The sequence below is a fragment of the Channa argus genome, chromosome 9, assembly GCF_033026475.1.
Source record: "Channa argus isolate prfri chromosome 9, Channa argus male v1.0, whole genome shotgun sequence".
NCBI classification, from domain to species: Eukaryota; Metazoa; Chordata; class Actinopteri; order Anabantiformes; family Channidae; genus Channa; species Channa argus.
Window position 1 is genome coordinate 6187806 of NC_090205.1, and position 14819 is coordinate 6202624.

Consider the following 14819-nt stretch of genomic DNA (forward strand, 5'->3'; position numbering starts at 1 on the left):
GTCAGATTCTCTGTGCATGGTAACATTAATACCACTTAGTGGACAGGAGTCAGCCCTGACAGACGGGTATCGAACCACACGGGTCATCACAGCTTGCAGTGTATGTGGTTGTACATGCTGAACCCCCGTCCATCACAACATTGAGCAGTTGCATCTAATGTTGTGATGTGTTACATAATTGCCAACAGGACAAAAGCCTGGAGAACAACAGCTCCATGAAATCTCCTCTCTGAGCTCCTGGAACCTGAACAGAGAAAAGACCTGTGAATACAGTCAATGATACAACGGTACCAACAGAGGAAGCAACATTATTTTAAGATCCACCACAGCTATAAAGAAGTGAAACATGAGAACATGTTGTTACTGTTTAGCCGTCTTTAATGAAGACAGTTATTCATAAATTATTCAGTTTATTCACTGAGAAGATAAATGAAGAACAAAGTAAAATTCATTCTGCCACCACTGATGCACCTTTTGGAGGATTTGTAGAAAGAGTCATAACTAACGTGGCCACAAGATGTCACTGTTAGATTCAAGCAAACACACAATTTGAACAAACACTCACTGTTGTTTAACATTCAGATGAACAAAAATCTTTTGTCATTTTGTGTGTGACTTGAATTATTTATTTTTGTGTGCTGTCAATATGTAGATTATTTAAGATTTGGAACTTTTAGCAATTTACATTTTAAAATGTATTTCTGTATTTTTAGGATTATTGTAACATTTGAATGCTGCTTTTAAACACATTGTAACTTGTGTAATTCTTATGTAAAATGGGCTCTAATGTGAGTGAGGCATAGAAATAGCACTTGTTTATTCAATGTTAGAAATAAATGAGCGATGCTCTCATTTACTAGCCAGTACTTACTGTAATATTGTTTTAGATTCTTCAAAACAATGTAGTCTGATATAAATGATAGAAAAACTAAGCTCTCAGACCTCCCAGTAAAGTTGATGTATATCAGTTTAAATAACTTATGTAAACAAAATTACTAACTGGACTCTAAATAATAATAATAATAATAATAATAATAATTCTTGCATAGACCTTGTATACATGTGCCCTGTTTGGCTCCATTCAACAGGTGGCTCATTTCAGAGGCAGTTTGTGCTGCAAAAACAGTTAAGTCCAAACTCCGAGTCCGTGAAGCTCCATCAATCCTTTTCCAGGTGCTTCCCTCTACACGGTCAGTCAAAATGGGGAAAAGTGTCTTAGAATTTTACTGGTTACTGCATTAACATTACACATGTTGTAATAGTTTGATGCCTGACATTCAATTTTATGGGAGGACAAGCACTGTTTAAGTATAATCCTTTGAACTCATGAGTTGACCAGATGCTATGAAAACCAGAATCCCTAATTGTCAGTCTCGTGCAAGGAACAACACAAGCTAGACACAGATAGATAAATAATATAGAAGCATGTGACGGAAGAGCTAATAATCTAAACAGGACCAGACAGCCGGACCTGGCACGGTGTCGACCAAAGGATTCAAAAAGCTGAGATGAGACATGAACACGGAAGAGCAAACTCCTAAACATCTAACATCACAGCAACTTGAGAGAGTGGAGAACTCCTCTGCTGGGAAAAAAGGGACAGCAGATCATGCTGTTTGATCTCAGACACACTATTCTTAAGCCCGACGGAAAAACTAATGTTGATACTGATCTGAGCCTAATCACCTCCCAAGATCAGGACAAACTGTGTGGAGAATAATGTCAGCTTCAACTCCAAAACCCACTCGCCTGCAATTTTGGATGCATACTAATGGTGTGGACATTGGATCAAGCTCCTCTGAATGTGTGAACGGGAATGTGATGCTGCACTGCCAAATTAATGCGACAAAACATGAGGCAAAGGAGACTGAGGCTGAGGACTAGGATGAGATCTTTTTGAACTCAGCTGAGATGTGGACTTTATTAGAGCTAATCTGCCAGATGCATCAATCTCTGTGTGTTGAGCTTATTGCATGCTAATATTTAGGACTGAAATTAAATTAATTTAAATTAGCCAAAGCTCCTTAACTGATGACAGTTAAAAAAATAACGACAAGGTTTTTGGGGAACCTTGATAGAAATTACTGGATACAGAACAGAGTGGATTGAGGGATATTCCACTGTTGTTCAACCATTGAGCGGAGGAGAACAGAAGATGATGATGAAGAGTGCGAAGCATCAGAGGGAGCTGATCAATGGACAGTGGACTCTGACACTACATGTTCATGTGACACAAATAATATAGAAATCAGTCATCCACTTGTTATTTACTCACTTATACCCTGACTACATGTTTATTTCACATACATACATGAATACAGATTTTTGGTTTAGATCTGAGCATCTACATTACTTGCTGAGTTTTTATGATTCTCATGTCTGCTTTTGTTTTGAAATCAGGATCTCTGCAAGCCACCAGTGGTGATTGTTCACATGGAGATGTTTTTCCCCACAACTGGCCTCATTGGGGTTTTATTGATTCAAATGAAATTATCTTTCTTGAACTGTAATTTAAAGAAATGACACATTTGCATTGAAGTTTTTTGACAATTGTGAATAGTTAAAATTGAGGAGATTGTTGTACGGTGAGAGAGTTGCCTTTTGAGACTCTGAAGTGATTATTTTTTAATCGTTCCATCTGTTTTTCATTTTGTTATCAATGACATTTGTTAACTCTAATTAACTACTAGTAATTTAGCTTACAAGGCCCAGACTGTTATTAATCTGACAGGATGATGGTCTGATTCTAATATGAGGCAGGTTTATGGTCTGTAAACTTGTTTCTGTTTTACTTGTTTGCTTTGAAGTGTTACGTAGTCTCGTCGACTACGGGAGGAGGGACTGTAGTGGTTAGACATTACATATTAGAGTTCATGTATAATATAAACTGTATTACATGTAGGAATGAAGGAGTACTTGTATTATTATATATGGTGTTTCTTCAGTATATGGGAAATGTGTGTGCTACTGTTGAAAACAGTAAGGGCATAGAATTTTTGGCAAGAAAGAGGAAGAGAACAGGAGATGATGTTTGTCCCTGAACTGTTGCTAAGGAGGAGAAAGATGGGAGAGTATTAGAGTCTTTTTGCCTTTTTGCCTGTCTGACTGATGCTTTATCCACAGCATTAACCATCTGCCTTCATACACCTGTACAGCTGGACTGAGGTCAGGTGACCCTGGAGGAGAAGGTCATCCCTGGTGGGCCGTAACAAACTCCCTGGCAGCATTAGCTGTGTGTATGAACCAGTGTGAATGTGAATTCAATAAAAGAGCCTAAAGCCAGTGCTTTAATCTCCTTTCATGTTAAATATGATAAACCACACAGGCAAAACCATTAAAGTGTGTGACTGGACAAGTTACAGGCTGTACTGTACTATACTGTCTAACCTGTTGCTGGTTGTATCCTGGTTGGTTATCACCAGTTTATAAGGTGCAGTTGTGCGCAGCCTCAGTAATTCGTCCTCCATGATGACGATGTCAGGGTGAGCAAGTTTCTGCATCAGCTTTCCCATGAAGGAACCGACTACACACAGGACACAAATCACTTTCGTTAAACATTTTGGTGCAATCTGCATCCACAAACCAAAGCTTAATACATTGATTAAAAAAAAAAAAAACACAAGTCAACAAACCCTCCAGCTACACACAAGTCTTTTTAGCCTGTCACATGTCCCTCTTGGACACAATGAATGATACATGTCTGTACATATATGTAAAAAGGCTGTTTCCCAGGTGGAATAGAGGAGCTACAGTCAGTAAACCAGTTTTGAAATGCAGAAAGGTTAACATTGGTGTATTTGTATCTGTGCCTATCACATACAAATACTATGAAAATATAACGAATATGTATAGTTGTGTATTGCAGTACTGTTACTCTATGCAGCAATGGCTAGAAAGCTAATTTAATCATATTACATGTATTACGTGTCCTCTGTCCTCTAAAAGTCTTGTTCAAGCACCAGTCCAGTTCCCACTGAACAGCACTTTTAGTGTAAAGTTAGCTCCCACTGTTTGTTAGCTGTTAGCTACACTAGCTGTAGCTGTTGACCTGCCTGCATCGGCTAACGTTATCTGCTGTAGCTAACAGTACAGAAACACTAGAAACACTGTTTGGCTGAGCAGGACAAAGTCAAGAGCAAAACACCACAGTGACTCACAGACAGGTAAAGGTGAGACTCACCTGAGGGACTGTGGAGGCGGCTCTGCGGTCCTCCGTTCAGCACTGGCTTTACTCACCGACCTCAGACCTTCATGTGCTCTTCGTAAGCCTGAGCGCGGACTGTAAGGCAAACTGTGAGCTAAACCGCCTGGGAGCCCGAGCTGAGGGGAACAGACCCTCTAATACACACAAATCGGTTTACGCGCACACACATCTTGCAGACGGAAGAACTGTAGCAAAATTCCACCGATAAAATCACAATTGTGAGGCTTTAAAATAATGGCAACTTGTACTCACTGTACTTTTGAAATGTTGTTCAAACTTTGTCTCATATACATGTTTTGTGTCGAAGTGTTTGCACAACTGCTCCAAGGTCAGTTACTGTCTAACAGCAGACCATCCCACACTGCAGTGACCCAGAGTCACTTCATGCACACAGCTGCTTATCAAAGTGCTGGAAAGGGAAAAGGTTCCATAAAAGGAAAAAGGGGCTGGGGGCGGAGAATGTTCTGCCCAGCAACAGAAGGTTCTAAAAAGTTCTAATGTGTGATGTATGAAGTTTAGAACTGCATAGGATGGAGAATTGATACTGTCAATGTACTTTTCTCTTGCAAGATGATAAAACACTAAAAGACGTCCTGGATGTTGAAGCTTCTTTACTGATTACACTTGAGGTGTCTAAGACCAGATATTGTCATTTTTGCCACAACAGTACAGACACACAAATCCCTGTACACATACAAATACTGCTACTGTTCTGCTTCTATATAAAAATTCCAGCACAGCTTGCGCGCACACAAATCAAGTCTGTACACAGCCAAGATGTGATTTCACCTGGCACCAGGATACAGAGAAATCTAAAATGAAGCAGTTTTCCCTGCAGAGGAAACACGCAGATATGGATTCTCTGAATAGTCTATTGTGTTTGTATATATGTTAAAGACCTGTGTCATAATGCTACAGTAATAACTTGTTGTCTATTTTTTTAGTCCTTTGTATGTGGCAGATTGAGCTGAATATGTTCTGGCAAATTAATCCAGGCTGATTAAATATTAAAAAACCTTATTTCCCAACTATTTGACCTCTTATTTACCGACTGACATGTTTGCTGGGTTGTATTATTGGGCATTACCATGTATTCAGAGTATCATCAATGTGGAAGAAATCACAAAATTAGAAGTGTTGTTCTTATGGAGTTTTTACTTTGCATGAGATGATTTTTCAGCAGAGAACATGTTTGTATGTAAATGAAACAGGTGGTGCACAGGGACAAGACATATTACTGCAAGTCAGACCTCGACCCAGAAGGAGAATGAGCACACAAACACACACAGGCTGATGTAAGGAAGTAAATTAAGTTTAATTAGGACAATCGGAGAAAACAAAGGCTGACTGCTCAAACTAAAAACACCTCACAGAGAGAAATATTAATACAAAATACAACAAAAGGAGGGATGAGGGATAAAGCTGACAAACTCAGGGGTCCAGTACTATATGAAAGTCAACTAAACAAGGCAGAGCACACCAGAGGGTAAACAGATCAGGTCTGAGTACTGCAGAGGAAAGAGGATAAACCAGACAGTTCGGACTGTGGGAGCTGACAGAACACAGACAGAGTCTGCTCTGAGGCAGGATTAAGAAGGTTCATACTAATCAGCAGCAAGTGCAGGCAGCTGTGCATCCATCCACAGCATCAGTCCAGGGTGAGACAATGACAGGGAGGAAGAGCAGCCACCTACAGAGGGAGACAGAGTTACAACAATAATAAGCAAAGCACAGAAACACACAGGCCTTGACAGAGCATATTCATGTTTTATATGAAACATTTCCATATGTATGATGTCAAAACATTTACCAGTGTTACACTTTTTTCTCACAGATCCATTTCATAGATAATCCACATGGCACGTCATTCCACTTGTGACCTTGTTGAACTTTAATTTCTGCACAGTCTTCTCCATCAGTCGAATATTTAAGAAGATTATCGGGCTGCTTCACATCCCAGTATCTAACCAGTCAATGAACAAAAAAATAAAAATCCTGAAATTGTGAATATCTGACATAAAAAGACTCTTGATGGTCTCTATGTTGATAACTTATTAAATGTTATGACAGCAGTGGTGCAGTCAGAGCCGACAGTACTGAAACAGACAGGAAGTGTGTCAGCAGTCATTCTAGCAGCTCTGAGAGTCTCCAGTCAGTGGTGTTCAGAGCCAAATGCTAACTTGAGCTTTTATTTCTTATTTCCCTTTTATGCCTACTATGTTCTATTTAATGTCTTATCTGTTTGTCTCTTTTCACTCACGTGTTTCAGTTGTATTGGACCAAACACACATCATTTCCAGATGTATTTAGATTTAAACAAAATGAAGCATATTTCCGTCTTACTTAAAAGTCAGTGTAGTTCCATCGATCCATCTCCAGGTCCCCTCTTCATCTCTGTCACTCAAACCAATCCAAGATCTCATTCTGGTGAATGCAGAGAGGAATGTCTGTTCAATTGAAACAAAAGACAATCGCTGCAATTATATTTTAGTTGTAACCAGCAGGAGTGAGACACAAAGACACAGCACACACACATTCATATCCACAAAAAAAGCTGAAACACTTCCATTCATGATACAGTGGATTCAGAAAGCAATCACATGCTCATATTTCTTCCTCATGTCCATATTATCCACATTTATTATAATAGTGGCATAACTATTAGATTGGCCTGCAACATCAACAATGTATAAAAATAAAAAGTACAGATTCATTTAATTATGATTGAAGCTTATTTTTATATCTGAAATTAGCAGAAAAAACTATTAAAGCATCATCTGAATTTCAGAAATCATTTTTATGCAAAACTATCACTTTACATGTTGTCACTTTAATAAAAGATATGTAAAAATTCCTGATCATGTTCATCATTCTTTGTTTGGACACACTGCACCTGTTCTTCAGCACTGTTAATGACCACCAGGTCTGCTCCTCTCTTTCTGCAGTCCTCTCTGCCTTTTGTCCATGAACCAGACTCAGTGGACAGGAGATAACAGGAGTAGCTGAACATCATCCATCCTGCAGGACAAGTTTTGTCTGAAACGTAAAACAATAGATGTTAGAAATGTATCAAGACACAACTCCATCTACTGCCAGAGAAAGATGGTATGAAGCAAAACATGCAAACAGAGGAGTTTTAAGTGTCTTCACATCTTAACATTTTAATGTGCTCACAGAATGTGAACGTGTCCTTAATCCTAAACATATAGTGAACAGTTCACAAGTCTAAATCCTTGACAAGATCAAATGTCCTGTCCCTCACTGCCCACACTCACTCACTCTGACACTTGTTCAGTTCCTCTGTTGTTTTATTGAGTCTGGTATTCAGCTGGTCTGTCTCTTCAGTCAGTGAAGACACTTTGTTCTTACTGTCCTGGAGAAGGTCAGTCAGGTTGGTTTTGATGCCGGAGAGTTCTGCAGCTGCACCATGTGCTGAGTTATAATCTGAAACCACATGAAATCATATAATGTAATATTACTTACTATTTAGCCAGGTCTTATTCTTTGCTATCTTTATAATCTTTAAATCTTTATAATGAACTGATGCCCATTTAAGTTCCATATGCTAAAAATCTCCACCACAATCCTAAACTTTTACTCCTACAGTACAATAAGTGGATTTTCCTCTTATGCCCAGTTTAAAAAAGCATTAAAAACAGTGGTTAACCAGGGGGTCCTGGGCAAAGAAGTGTAATGAGGCTCCTCAGTAGCAGTGTAGCACAGTATAGAGCCTTTACAGGAGGTTTAAGGGGATTTGTTGCTGACTTTGCTAAATGTGCCAAAATGAGGGGCCACTGGGGCCTTTTCCTCATTTTTGGTTGAGGCATCAGACATTTGCCTGTTTTGCCTGTTCTGATGGTACAACACTGTAAACATAGCAATATACCTATTGACTATATTGATGTAGAAATGCTGTTGATGACATTGAAATAATAAAACACATTTGCATTCAGGCATAATGCTAATATACTATTACAGAAGAAGTGAAGGTGAAGTTGCTGTTTGTCTGGTGCTGAACATTCTACATCCACTTTTCCTGCTAAACTTTGTCTTTTTAGTCAAATGTACTTACTCTAAAAGTAATTAAATTTTTACATTTTAAAATGCCATAAAAGCTTTGAAATTCAAAAACATAAGTAAGAAACCATAAAAGTTAAATTTGTAAAAGTATATGACAATAATTCTGAAACTCATAAAGTGACTCTGGTATTAACTTATAAAACACAGACTCACAGTGGACACAGTAGACGGTGAGTCCAGCCAACAGGAAAACACTCAGCAGGCCCAGACAGAGACCAACAGCTTTATAAAGTCTCCTGTCTGAGCTCCTGGGACCTGGACAGAAAAAGACCAATAAACAGTCTTAGATCAGAAATAACATATGATTACAACCGATTTAATTTCCACTCAGCAACTAATTAAACATTCTTACCTGTCTGATTTGTTGAAGGACTTGAGTAAACAGACTTGTCATGTTCAACATTGATATATATTTCCTCCATTGATCACAGGTTTGTTAACTGCCTCAGAGCTCTGGTCAGCTTTGCAGCACAGAACATGTAAATGATAAAGACACTTTGGTTTCAGATACTAAGAGGAAGAGATGGGCCTTGTGGTTTTGGTAGTGGGCAATTCTCATTAGTAGACACACGAGAATGTGTGATTAAGACAACCCAGCCACAAAAACACAACAGACTTTCACTGTGTGTGTTGCTGCACTTGAGAGATTTCTATTGAGTCTTTCTGTCTCTGCTGAATTTGAACTCTTGGGCAAAGAGAAGAGCACGATTGTTCTCTGTTTGATCCATCTCTCTGCACTTATGTCCATAAACCTGTTTGTCTTCCAAATTAGAGCAGAGCAGATTTTAAACTTAATTAAATTAAATCAACTGTTTCTTTAAATGTCTCAATTGATTTGTACATACGTAGACACAACTTAAATGCTTAATTGCTCTACTTCATTCCCTTGTGGTTGGTCTTTTTCTTCTCTGTGTCTTTCAGCAGGTGTCTTCAGCTTTGGAGCTGTGTGTTTCCAATGTGCAGTTACTGACTCTCAGACCACCGACATTTTTTCTGTAAAAAGCTTCACTCGTCTTATCCTTACGTATGCTCACCTTCTTTTTATTGATTTTAATTCTGCATTTGATACAATACGACCTTATCTAATACTTAAGGAATTAGGACAGATGAGTGTAAATCATTTTATTATTAATTTGTGTTTCTGTTTTCTAACCTGATCAGTACTGGTGTTGCTCAGGGGAGTGTGAGCTCTACATTGCATAAAAATAGATGTGTGAAGAACAAATGCTTTCAACCACATACTGCAATTTCAAGATAACACTGCTATTTTCAGGCTCTGACACAGAGAGGAAGATATGTCGATACACCACATTATTACCAAAAGAGTTTATTAAATGGTGCAGCTCCCACCATCTCATGGTCACAGACCATAGTAAAGTTAGGGTTATACTGGTAATATTTTGTTACTATATGTTACTTTGTGTGTTTTTGTATTTATGATTAGCAGTGTTACGTTTTGTCTTGTTTTACCATGTATAAATGTCAGCCTCATTCAAATGAGTGAGTGACAGCAGTGAGGTACAAGACCCACAGTACACAAAGAATCCCAGAAAACACTGCTGCAAACACAGTTTTCCATATGAACCTGTCAATGTAGGCAAATGCTTGTGTTTGTACACTAATGGCGTCCAAAGGCCAGAGATGACATAGTCAGATTCTCTGTGCATGGTAACATTAATACCACTTAGTGGACAGGAGTCAGCCCTGACAGACGGGTATCGAACCACACGGGTCATCACAGCTTGCAGTGTATGTGGTTGTACATGCTGAACCCCCGTCCATCACAACATTGAGCAGTTGCATCTAATGTTGTGATGTGTTACATAATTGCCAACAGGACAAAAGCCTGGAGAACAACAGCTCCATGAAATCTCCTCTCTGAGCTCCTGGGACCTGAACAGAGAAAAGACCTGTGAATACAGTCAATGATACAAAGGTACCAACAGAGGAAGCAACATTATTTTAAGACACACCACAGCTATAAAGAAGTGAAACATGAGAACATGTTGTTACTGTTTATCCGTCTTTAATGAAGACAGTTATTCATAAATTATTCAGTTTATTCACTATTAAGATAAATGAAGAACAAAGCAAAATTCATTCTGCCACCACTGATGCACCTTTAGGAGGATTTGGAGAAAGAGTCATAACTAACGTGGCCACAAAATGTCACTGTTAGATTAAAGCAAACACACAATTTGAACAAACACTCACTGTTGTTTAACATTCATGATAACAGATGAACAAAAATCTTTTGTCATTTTGTGTGTGACTTGAATCATTTATTTTTGTGTGCTGTCAATATGTAGATTATTTGAGATTTTGAACTTTTAGCAATTTACATTTTAAAATAAACGTATTTCTGTATTTTTAAGATTATTGTAACATTTGAAAGATGCTTTTAAAAACATTGTAACTTGTGTAATTCTTATGTAAAATGGGCTCTAATGTGAGTGAGGCATAGAAATAGCACTTGTTTATTCAATGTTAGAAATAAATGAGCGATGCTCTCATTTACTAGCCAGTACTTACTGTAATATTGTTTTAGATTCTTCAAAACAATGTAGTCTGATATAAATGATAGAAAAACTAAGCTCTCAGACCTCCCAGTAAAGTTGATGTATATCAGTTTAAATAACTTATGAAAACAAAATTACTAACTGGACTCTAAATAATAATAATAATAATAATAATAATAATAATAATAATTCTTGCATAGACCTTGTATACATGTGCCCTGTTTGGCTCCATTCAACAGGTGGCTCATTTCAGAGGCAGTTTGTGCTGCAAAAACAGTTAAGTCCAAACTCCGAGTCCGTGAAGCTCCATCAATCCTTTTCCAGGTGCTTCCCTCTACACGGTCAGTCAAAATGGGGAAAAGTGTCTTAGAATTTTACTGGTTACTGCATTAACATTACACATGTTGTAATAGTTTGATGCCTGACATTCAATTTTATGGGAGGACAAGCACTGTTTAAGTATAATCCTTTGAACTCATGAGTTGACCAGATGCTATGAAAACCAGAATCCCTAATTATCAGTCTCGTGCAAGGAACAACACAAGCTAGACACAGATAGATAAATAATATAGAAGCATGTGACGGAAGAGCTAATAATCTAAACAGGAGCAGACAGCCGGACCTGGCACGGTGTCGACCAAAGGATTCAAAAAGCTGAGATGAGACATGAACACGGAAGAGCAAACTCCTAAACATCTAACATCACAGCAACTTGAGAGAGTGGAGAACTCCTCTGCTGGGAAAAAAGGGACAGCAGATCATGCTGTTTGATCTCAGACACACTATTTTTAAGCCCGACGGAAAAACTAATGTTGATACTGATCTGAGCCTAATCACCTCCCAAGATCAGGACAAACTGTGTGGAGAATAATGTCAGCTTCAACTCCAAAACCCACTCGCCTGCAATTTTGGATGCATACTAATGGGGTGGACATTGGATCAAGCTCCTGTGAATGTGTGAACGGGAATGTGATGCTGCACTGCCAAATTAATGCGACAAAACATGAGGCAAAGGAGACTGCGGCGGAGGACTAGGATGAGATCTTTTTGAACTCAGCTGAGATGTGGACTTTATTAGAGCTAATCTGCCAGATGCATCAATCTCTGTGTGTTGAGCTTATTGCACGCTAATATTTAGGACTGAAATTAAATTAATTTAAATCAGCCAAAGCTCCTTAACTGATCACAGTTAAAAAAATAACGACAAGGTTTTTGGGGAACCTTGATAGAAATTACTGGATACAGAACAGAGTGGATTGAGGGATATTGCACTGTTGTTCAACCATTGAGCGGAGGAGAACAGAAGATGATGATGAAGAGTGCGAAGCATCAGAGGGAGCTGATCGATGGACAGTGGACTCTGACACTACATGTTCATGTGACACAAATAAGATGGAAATCAGTCATCCACTTGTTATTTACTCACTTATACCCTGACTACATGTTTATTTCACATACATACATGAATACAGATTTTTGGTTTAGATCTGAGCATCTACATTACTTGCTGAGTTTTTATGATTCTCATGTCTGCTTTTGTTTTGAAATCAGGATCTCTGCAAGCCACCAGTGGTGATTGTTCACATGGAGATGTTTTTCCCCACAACTGGCCTCATTGGGGTTTTATTGATTCAAATGAAATTATCTTTCTTGAACTGTAATTTAAAGAAATGACACATTTGCAGTGAAGTTTTTTGACAATTGTGAATAGTTAAAATTGAGGAGATTGTTGTACGGTGAGAGAGTTGCCTTTTGAGACTCTGAAGTGATTATTTTTTAATCCTTCCATCTGTTTTTCATTTTGTTATCAATGACATTTGTTAACTCTAATTAACTACTAGTAATTTAGCTTACAAGGCCCAGACTGTTATTAATCTGACAGGATGATGGTCTGATTCTAATATGAGGCAGGTTTATGGTCTGTAAACTTGTTTCTGTTTTACTTGTTTGCTTTGAAGTGTTACGTAGTCTCGTCTACTACAGGAGGAGGGACTGTAGTGGTTAGACATTACATATTAGAGTTCATGTATAATATAAACTGTATTACATGTAGAAATGAAGGAGTACTTGTATTATTATATATGGTGTTTCTTCAGTACATGGGAAATGTGTGTGCTACTGTTGAAAACAGTAAGGGCATAGAATTTTTGGCAAGAAAGAGGAAGAGAACAGGAGATGATGTTTGTCCCTGAACTGTTGCTAAGGAGGAGAAAGATGGGAGAGTATTAGAGTCTTTTTGCCTGTCTGACTGATGCTTTATCCACAGCATTAACCATCTGCCTTCATACACCTGTACAGCTGGACTGAGGTCAGGTGACCCTGGAGGAGAAGGTCATCCCTGGTGGGCCGTAACAAACTCCCTGGCAGCATTAGCTGTGTGTATGAACCAGTGTGAATGTGAATTCAATAAAAGAGCCTAAAGCCAGTGCTTTAATCTCCTTTCATGTTAAATATGATAAACCACACAGGCAAAACCATTAAAGTGTGTGACTGGACAAGTTACAGGCTGTACTGTACTATACTGTCTAACCTGTTGCTGGTTGTATCCTGGTTGGTTATCACCAGTTTATAAGGTGCAGTTGTGCGCAGCCTCAGTAATTCGTCCTCCATGATGACGATGTCAGGGTGAGCAAGTTTCTGCATCAGCTTTCCCATGAAGGAACCGACTACACACAGGACACAAATCACTTTCGTTAAACATTTTGGTGCAATCTGCATCCACAAACCAAAGCTTAATACATTGATTAAAAAAAAAAAAAACACAAGTCAACAAACCCTCCAGCTACACACAAGTCTTTTTAGCCTGTCACATGTCCCTCTTGGACACAATGAATGATACATGTCTGTACATATATGTAAAAAGGCTGTTTCCCAGGTGGAATAGAGGAGCTACAGTCAGTAAACCAGTTTTGAAATGCAGAAAGGTTAACATTGGTGTATTTGTATCTGTGCCTATCACATACAAATACTATGAAAATATAACGAATATGTATAGTTGTGTATTGCAGTACTGTTACTCTATGCAGCAATGGCTAGAAAGCTAATTTAATCATATTACATGTATTACGTGTCCTCTGTCCTCTAAAAGTCTTGTTCAAGCACCAGTCCAGTTCCCACTGAACAGCACTTTTAGTGTAAAGTTAGCTCCCACTGTTTGTTAGCTGTTAGCTACACTAGCTGTAGCTGTTGACCTGCCTGCATCGGCTAACGTTATCTGCTGTAGCTAACAGTACAGAAACACTAGAAACACTGTTTGGCTGAGCAGGACAAAGTCAAGAGCAAAACACCACAGTGACTCACAGACAGGTAAAGGTGAGACTCACCTGAGGGACTGTGGAGGCGGCTCTGCGGTCCTCCGTTCAGCACTGGCTTTACTCACCGACCTCAGACCTTCATGTGCTCTTCGTAAGCCTGAGCGCGGACTGTAAGGCAAACTGTGAGCTAAACCGCCTGGGAGCCCGAGCTGAGGGGAACAGACCCTCTAATACACACAAATCGGTTTACGCGCACACACATCTTGCAGACGGAAGAACTGTAGCAAAATTCCACCGATAAAATCACAATTGTGAGGCTTTAAAATAATGGCAACTTGTACTCACTGTACTTTTGAAATGTTGTTCAAACTTTGTCTCATATACATGTTTTGTGTCGAAGTGTTTGCACAACTGCTCCAAGGTCAGTTACTGTCTAACAGCAGACCATCCCACACTGCAGTGACCCAGAGTCACTTCATGCACACAGCTGCTTATCAAAGTGCTGGAAAGGGAAAAGGTTCCATAAAAGGAAAAAGGGGCTGGGGGCGGAGAATGTTCTGCCCAGCAACAGAAGGTTCTAAAAAGTTCTAATGTGTGATGTATGAAGTTTAGAACTGCATAGGATGGAGAATTGATACTGTCAATGTACTTTTCTCTTGCAAGATGATAAAACACTAAAAGACGTCCTGGATGTTGAAGCTTCTTTACTGATTACACTTGAGGTGTCTAAGACCAGATATTGTCATTTTTGCCACAACAGTA

General features: G+C 38.8%; 3 long non-coding RNA genes across 3 annotated transcripts; all 3 read right to left on the minus strand.

Moving 5' to 3' along the window:
* Nucleotides 1-462: 462 nt before the first annotated feature.
* Nucleotides 463-4612, minus strand: LOC137133444 (uncharacterized). Its single transcript, XR_010915245.1, has 3 exons — nucleotides 4181-4612; nucleotides 3388-3523; nucleotides 463-1183 (listed from the first exon to the last, which is right to left on the minus strand). It is a non-coding gene; the product is annotated as an uncharacterized lncRNA (long non-coding RNA).
* A 763-nt stretch (nucleotides 4613-5375) lies between these two features.
* On the minus strand, nucleotides 5376-8576 carry LOC137132648 (uncharacterized). The gene is made up of 6 exons (XR_010915162.1): nucleotides 8438-8576; nucleotides 7484-7648; nucleotides 7098-7240; nucleotides 6548-6651; nucleotides 6015-6167; nucleotides 5376-5894 (listed from the first exon to the last, which is right to left on the minus strand). It is a non-coding gene; the product is annotated as an uncharacterized lncRNA (long non-coding RNA).
* A 64-nt stretch (nucleotides 8577-8640) lies between these two features.
* On the minus strand, nucleotides 8641-14559 carry LOC137133601 (uncharacterized). The gene is made up of 3 exons (XR_010915260.1): nucleotides 14127-14559; nucleotides 13334-13469; nucleotides 8641-11137 (listed from the first exon to the last, which is right to left on the minus strand). It is a non-coding gene; the product is annotated as an uncharacterized lncRNA (long non-coding RNA).
* Between the last annotated feature and the right edge of the window lie 260 nt (nucleotides 14560-14819).